Below are 8,287 nucleotides of genomic sequence, written 5' to 3'. Positions count from 1 at the left end.
CCCGAACAGGTTAGGTTTAAAGGATATCCCTGCTTCAGTACAGGTGGCTCACTGATTGAGCCATCTGTGCTGAAGCAGGACTATCTTGAAAACCTGACCTGTTGAGTGGTCTTGAGGACTGGAGTTAAGCACGGAATGGGACATTTGGTTGGAGACGTTTCACCACCACCAAACGGCCCTTTGCCGTGACGCGCCACACCGCCGCAGCCGATCCGCCGCTGGAATACTGTTTAGGGCTAGGGGTTAATTTAAGTAATTTTAGGGTAAGGGCTTGGGGTAGGGAGTTTTAGAGTAAGGCACTTACCTTAGTGGCTAAGTGGCCAGCGGTGACAGCTTCCGGCGGCGGAGAAGAATAGCGGTGATACGCCAGTGGCCATTTGGACGCGGCGAAACGGCTGCGGCCAAATATCCTAGACCGAGTTGAGCAGCCCTGGTTTATGGTAGTGGATAGTACATTGCAGGCTGCATTTCAACTCGGGGCAGTGCTGATGTCACACACCATAAGGATACAGCTTGAGTGAATTAAAAGCTGCCCTCAGCCAAGAGCCGGGATGTTTGCATAAACTCACACAGGAGCGATCCGTGTCTACATTCTGGGTCAATGAGAATAAAGCAGCAGCCAAGGGAGCAGAAACCAACAGATTTGCAACTCTTTGGAGTACAGACTCACTAATGTGCAGTGTAACAGGGGACTTACCCTGTTCAGAAAACTTGCCTCTAATCCAGCAGTGTGCTGGTTAATTGACCAGCACCTGGCTGATTAGAGGTGTTAGAAAAAGCCTGCCTCTGAGACAGGAAGAGAGACTCCTTAGCCCTCCTGTGAGCTGAAGAAGGAGACAGATGTCTTGAGCCTACCAGAAGAGGCTGCCAACAAGACACAGGGGAAAGGACTTCTAAACAAACAAAGAAGCCTTCCCCTACAAAAGACGGATAAGACTTTCCTTTCTAAGACTTTTTGTATATCTGCACATATCAAGATATATGTTTGGGGCTGGGAGACATAATGCTAATCTAAAGGGAGTTGTTGACTGCATAGGTTTAACTAGAAATACTCCCAAGTGGAACAGAAGCTTTGTTTGACCCCTTATTTGCATACGTTTGGATGATTTTCTTGTGTTAAAGAAACAGGCGCAATAAAAGCCTTATTTAATTTCACCTTAAAACAGTCTCCATTGCGCACCTCTGCGCACCTCTGCGCATGTCCTCCTACATGCAGTGTATAACAATATGGAAGGTTTTCTGGGAACAGCCTCTCCAGCTGGGAAAGAATTAGGGCCCTATGTAATAAGATGATATTTTTCCTTTTTATTAAATTTCCTTGCTAAAAAGTAACACAGAACCTTTTATAAAACGTGCGTTGTATGTATGAAGAATTCATATATATTGCGCAGAATTTGCTGTTTGAAATGATTTTTTTACACAACCCGTCCTGCTATATACCTGACTGATACAATTTGAATTACCGGTAAAACAGAATGATGTGTATTTTTGTATTTATTACGAGTGTTAGTAAATATAAATGATTAGTTTAGTATGATTGAGAATAGCCAGACTGTGACAATAATGCATTTAGTTACGTTATATAATGTAATGAAACGTTACAGATGCATCAAACACATTTTTGGATTCAGTGCCGGTGTGATAGCGGAGCTATCGGTGCCACTGCACCCACCCCCGCAGTTAGAGACCCCTGTGGTTACAGAGACCCCTGTGGTTACAGAGACCCCCGCGGTTACAGAGACCCCCGCGGTTACAGAGACCCCCGCGGTTACAGAGACCCCCGCGGTTACAGAGACCCCCGCGGTTACAGAGACCCCCGCGGTTACAGAGACCCCCGCGGTTACAGAGACCCCCGCGGTTAGAGGCCCCCGTGGTTAGAGGCCCCCGTGGTTACTGAGACCCCCGCGGTTAGAGAGACCCCCGCAGTCACAGAGGCCCCCACGGTAACAGAGACCCCCGCGGTTACAAAGGCCCCCCGCGGTTACAGAGACCCCTGCAGTTACAGAGGCCCCCGCGGTTACAGAGACCCCCGCGGTTACAGAGACCCCCGCGGTTACAGAGGCCCCCGCGGTTACAGAGGCCCCCGCGGTTACAGAGACCCCCGCGGTTACAGAGACCCCCGCGGTTACAGAGACCCCCGCGGTTACAGGGGCCCCCGCGGTTACAGAGACCCCCGCGGTTACAGAGACCCCCGCGGTTACAGAGACCCCCGCGGTTACAGAGACCCCCGCGGTTACAGAGGCCCCCGCGGTTACAGAGACCCCCGCGGTTACAGAGACCCCCGCGGTTACAGAGGCCCCCGCGGTTACAGAGACCCCCGCGGTTACAGAGGCCCCCGCGGTTACAGAGACCCCCGCGGTTACAGAGGCCCCCGCGGTTACAGAGGCCCCCGCGGTTACAGGGGCCCCCGCGGTTACAGGGCCCCCCGCGGTTACAGAGACCCCCGCGGTTACAGAGGCCCCCGCGGTTACAGAGACCCCCGCGGTTACAGAGGCCCCCGCGGTTACAGAGACCCCCGCGGTTACAGAGGCCCCCGCGGTTACAGAGACCCCCGCGGTTACAGAGACCCCCGCGGTTACAGAGGCCCCCGCGGTTACAGAGACCCCCGCGGTTACAGAGACCCCCGCGGTTACAGAGACCCCCGCGGTTACAGAGACCCCCGCGGTTACAGAGACCCCCGCGGTTACAGAGACCCCCGCGGTTACAGAGGCCCCCGCGGTTACAGAGGCCCCCGCGGTTACAGAGGCCCCCGCGGTTACAGAGACCCCCGCGGTTACAGAGACCCCCGCGGTTACAGAGACCCCCGCGGTTACAGAGACCCCCGCGGTTACAGAGGCCCTCGCGGTTACAGAGACCCCCGCGGTTACAGAGACCCCCGCGGTTACAGAGGCCCCCGCGGTTACAGAGACCCCCGCGGTTACAGAGACCCCCGCGGTTACAGAGGCCCCCGCGGGTACAGAGACCTCCGCGGGTACAGAGACCTCCGCGGTTACAGAGACCCCCGCGGTCACAGAGACCCCCGCGGTCACAGAGACCCCCGCGGTTACTGAGACCCCCGCGGTCACAGAGACCCCCGCGGTCACAGAGGCCCCCGCGGTTACAGAGACCCCCGCGGTTACAGAGACCCCCGCGGTTACAGAGACCCCCGCGGTTACAGAGACCCCCGCGGTTACAGAGACCCCCGCGGTTACAGAGGCCCCCGCGGTTACAGAGGCCCCCGCGGTTACAGAGGCCCCCGCGGTTACTGAGACCCCCGCGGTTACTGAGACCCCCGCGGTTACTGAGACCCCCGCGGTTACTGAGACCCCCGCGGTTACAGAGACCCCCGCGGTTACAGAGGCCCCCGCGGTTACAGAGACCCCCGCGGTTACAGAGGCCCCCGCGGTTACAGAGACCCCCGCGGTTACAGAGACCCCCGCGGTTACAGAGACCCCCGCGGTTACAGGGGCCCCCAGCGGTTACAGAGACCCCCGCGGTTACAGAGACCCCCGCGGTTACAGAGACCCCCGCGGTTACAGAGACCCCCGCGGTTACAGAGACCCCCGCGGTTACAGAGGCCCCCGCGGTTACAGAGGCCCCCGCGGTTACAGAGACCCCCGCGGTTACAGAGACCCCCGCGGTTACAGAGACCCCCGCGGTTACAGAGACCCCAGCGGTTACAGAGACCCCCGCGGTTACAGAGGCCCCCGCGGTTACAGAGGCCCCCAGCGGTTACAGAGACCCCAGCGGTTACAGAGACCCCCGCGGTTACAGAGACCCCCGCGGTTACAGAGACCCCCGCGGTTACAGAGACCCCCGCGGTTACAGAGACCCCCGCGGTTACAGAGACCCCCGCGGTTACAGAGACCCCCGCGGTTACAGAGACCCCCGCGGTTACAGAGACCCCCGCGGTTACAGAGACCCCCGCGGTTACAGAGACCCCCGCGGTTACAGAGACCCCCGCGGTTACAGAGACCCCCGCGGTTACTGAGACCCCCGCGGTTACAGAGACCCCCGCGGTTACAGAGACCCCCGCGGTTACAGGCCCCCGCGGTTACAGAGACCCCCGCGGTTAGAGGCCCCCGTGGTTACTGAGACCCCCGCGGTTAGAGAGACCCCCGCGGTTACAGAGACCCCCGCGGTTACAGAGGCCCCCGCGGTTACAGAGACCCCCGCGGTTACAGAGGCCCCCGCGGTTACAGAGGCCCCCGCGGTTACAGAGACCCCCGCGGTTACAGAGACCCCCGCGGTTACAGAGACCCCCGCGGTTACAGAGACCCCCGCGGTTACAGAGACCCCCGCGGTTACAGAGACCCCCGCGGTTACAGAGGCCTCCGCGGTTACAGAGGCCCCCGCGGTTACAGAGGCCCCCGCGGTTACAGAGACCCCCGCGGTTACAGAGACCCCCGCGGTTACAGAGACCCCCGCGGTTACAGAGGCCCCCGCGGTTACAGAGACCCCCAGCGGTTACAGAGACCCCCGCGGTTACAGAGGCCCCCGCGGTTACAGAGACCCCCAGCGGTTACAGAGACCCCCAGCGGTTACAGGGGCCCCCGCGGTTACAGAGACCCCCGCGGTTACAGAGACCCCCGCGGTTACAGAGACCCCCGCGGTTACAGAGACCCCCGCGGTTACAGAGGCCTCCGCGGTTACAGGGGCCCCCGCGGTTACAGGGGCCCCCGCGGTTACAGAGGCCCCCGAGGTTACAGAGGCCCCCGAGGTTACAGAGGCCCCCGCGGTTACAGAGACCCCCGCGGTTACAGAGACCCCCGTGGTTACCGAGTCTCCGCGCTCTTCCCCACAACAATTAAACTGATTGCAGGGAGAAAGGGCGGGGCCTCTGTAACTGTCTGTTACCTAAATAGGTTAATTTTTATTTACAAAGGCCCAAAGCCTGCAGCAGAGTGTTCCCATGGCAACTCTTGCTGTTCCTTCTCACGCTCTCCGCAGCACAGAGCTGCTTTCCATGGAGGCTACCAAGGATCTTTTCAGAAAAGCGGTCTTCTCTTAATCTTCCGCAGACGAGGTTCTTTGAGCTCTGCTAGGCTAGCGTCACTAATTAAAAAGGTTTTCGCACTCCTATTCATTGAGGGTTTGGGTTCATTTTTTTTAGGAACAAAATCTGCACGTTAAGCAACGAGAGAAAACTAAAGCGGGAACACAGACGTTCTGCTGTTCTGCGGTGTGAGAACATCTTTAAATAAAAAAACGCAGGAAGAGCTGTCTCTAAGAAAAGGAGGCTAGAACCGAATCCACCCGCGTGCCTGTTCCAGGCTTACATCAATAACCGCTACATGTGTCGCTCACAACAAGTGTTCTGTGTTGGTTTAAGGCACATACTGTCGGACCGGGACCCTGGGTTTCTGCCGAATAAGAATACAATGGATTTCATATCTCTTCAATGGTGGAATTACATTGCGCACATCTCCGATACACGTCATATCCTTCCTATCGCTGTAGTAAACATAGGACCACATTTTACTAAGAAGTTTTTCGCCTTTTTGAAAAGAATCGGGCAGGCAAATGCAATTAGTTTTAAAGCAGCACTCCGGATTGCAGTTTATGTTTCGTTTATTATTATTTTTTAGTTACAGGATTGATTCAGGGGGTCTCCGGAGTTGAACAACATTCATTTCAGCTCCGGGGACCCTATGCTTCCCAAGATACTTACCTCTGTAGAGGGTGCTGGTATCTCCTTCATGTTTAAATGTCCCTCGTCATGCGGGCCAATAGGACTGACATCCGGTGCCTGCCGCTGCAACAGCGCACTCCTCCCCGGCTGTCCAGCTCTGCTGCCATGCTCCGCTCCTGCAATCCTCTGTCCTCTTCTCCTGCTGAAGTCATCCTACTTCTCTCCCTCCACCACTAGCTGACGTCCTCTGCTGCTTGCCATCCTCCTCTTCTGCCTGCTGACGTCCTCTCCCTCCGGCGCCCGCTATCATCCTCCTCCTCTGCCGGCTTCCGTCCTCCTCTGCTTCCCTGCTCCTGACGTTTTCCATCCTCTCCTCCTGCCACCCCGAAGGAAGGTATGGGTGTTTGAGGAGGAGGACCAATGGAGCAGAATGATATGAAGCATGAATGATAAGTAGGTCTAAATCATATAGACTAAGAGACTTATAATGAACAAAAAAGGGATTCAGAGATTTAGGTGCAGAGATACTGTAAATCCCAAAACAAAAAAGTATAATACCCTTGATAATAACAGGGAGTGGGGATGAGGGGAGATAATGGGTACTGGAATCCTCAGGGTGATAAGGATTAAAGGAGTCTCGCAAAGTGTATAGTTCCTAGTGGTTAGGTTGCTGCAGCTTCTGAAGGGGGGATTAGCCTTGCTCTTCTGTTCTAAATATATATATATATATATATATATATATATATACCATACTTTTTATAAGTTATGGTGAGTGAAAAAGGCGACAAAAAACCTCCACCGTGTAGCACAGCGGGGCAAAAACGGGGGGGGGGGGGGGAGGGGGGCACGTCAGTTATAGAGGTCCAGCGCTCTCCTACCAGGCATTTAAATTAAATGACGGGGGACCGCGCAAGGCCTCTATAATACACTTACCTTCCCTTCCAGCGACGCATCGTCCTGGTAACCCGGCGTCAGATTACGCCGTTGGGTCACGTGTACCATGGCGACATGACGTCACATGACCCCGCGCGTCATTTGATGCCGGAGTCGAGCAAGAAGGGGGGGGCGGGGTGAGGTACCGAGGAAAGCAGGCAGGGGTGCACATGGGGAAAAGCTTGTGCACCCCTGGTGTAGCATATAGCAAATAAAAAGATCACTTGTGAGCACATTCACGTCTTAGACAGGTCTGCAACCCTGCCTTTCCCCATTATCTCTTAGCATGCAGTGCTTCCACTGTGGCAAGGGATTCTGGGAAATGAGATGCAAATGAGCACACCGTGATATATATAAAATAATCTTCAGGCCTTGTTGATCCACTGCTGGATGAAGGCGTCGCCAATGATCTTCCAGTTACTGCTGTTGCAAACATCTCTTCTCCACATTTTTCCAACAAATGTCCTAATTTGATGCCTCTATCTTACTTTTGGTTGTTGTCATAGTCTTTTGATATTCCTTGGAATCTAGTTGAGTACGATCTTCATCCAACAATGGACATTGTAATGTATTCACCGTTGTCATGATGTTACAGACTTTTGCTTGCTGTCTAACCCATTTATTCTTTTTTTTCCTTCCACCCGGCATACATCTCTCCATACTTCTTTGCGTTGTCTGAAGCTTCTCAAGTTATCTTCGCATAGGGTCCAAGTTTCCCATCCATACATGAGCAACACTGTCAAGCACTTTCATCTGGAGGCACAGTGGAATGTTCCCTTGAAATGTTGTCTTGTTTCTTCAAAATGTGCTCCATCCTATCTTCATTCTCCTATTGATTTCATTTGGAAAGTTCCCAACCATCGATAGTTTCTGGCCAAGATGGACATCATTTTCAACTTCTTCCAGTTCTATTCCATTTATTTAGATCTTTGTAGACTTGACACATTTGTTGAACAACCCTTTGGTCTTGCTGAGATTCATATGGAGGCCCACTTTCTAACTTGCTTCAGCATCTTCTTTGATTTATTGCTGGATATCTTCTGTACTTGTGGCAAAATAACAACGTTATCTGCAAATTTGAATATATATCTCAGCTAAATATTTGTGGTTAAATTGGACTGTTTTGGGGCTTTCACTGAACTTATTCAATTCTTCCCTATCACAAATCATTGCTCTCAATTTGTGTGAGATCTCTATTAACCCTTTTGTTACTAAGGGGGCAGAGCAGTGCGTTGCTAGCCCCTCTGGCACTGAAGGGGTTAAGTGAATTTTCAGAGCACCCATAACTCAGTACCCAAATACATCCCACATCATATGGTAAACTTATACAATGTAACTGTATTGCATTGGTTACCATGTACTGCACCTAAATTAGGCTATTGCACATGAAAACCTGTGCTTCAACTTTATCCAACCCAGACTTTTTCTAAAGGTCCCCAGCCCTCACTTCAAAATAAGAATTCCTGCATGATGTTGCACTTTATATGGAGACTCATGGAAAGCAATCAGCTAGTTTATAATGTACAACAGCCCCCCACCTATAGCAGACCCACCCACCCCTTCTGGCTGCTTCCAGGAGGTGTCATTAAAAGGGAAGGGAGTTTTTGAAAGAGGGCCAGTCCCCACTGTGCTGCTGCTGCTCTGCTGGCTTCATTTCCCTGCCTCTCCTTCAGAGGAAACCACTGCCAGTAGGATCTACTCCTGCTCCTCCCACACACCCAGAGCTGAGCACAGATCACTTCT

The 8,287-nt window shown here is 53.7% G+C and overlaps 1 protein-coding gene across 2 annotated transcripts in view; it reads left to right on the top strand.

Moving 5' to 3' along the window:
* Window positions 1-8,163: 8,163 nt before the first annotated feature.
* Window positions 8,164-8,287, top strand: part of FBLN1 (fibulin 1) — a 108,199-nt gene continuing 108,075 nt past the window's right edge. The window contains exon 1 of one of the 2 annotated variants that reach the window (XM_075602743.1): window positions 8,164-8,287. This exon is cut by the window's right edge and continues 77 nt beyond it. The gene's annotated coding sequence lies outside the window, so the exon portion shown is untranslated. The other variant, XM_075602744.1, reaches the window with a different exon arrangement.

The sequence above is a fragment of the Ascaphus truei genome, chromosome 5, assembly GCF_040206685.1.
Source record: "Ascaphus truei isolate aAscTru1 chromosome 5, aAscTru1.hap1, whole genome shotgun sequence".
Taxonomy (NCBI): Eukaryota; Metazoa; Chordata; class Amphibia; order Anura; family Ascaphidae; genus Ascaphus; species Ascaphus truei.
Note: the sequence above shows the minus strand (reverse complement) of the source record. Positions and strands in the feature narration are given on the sequence as shown.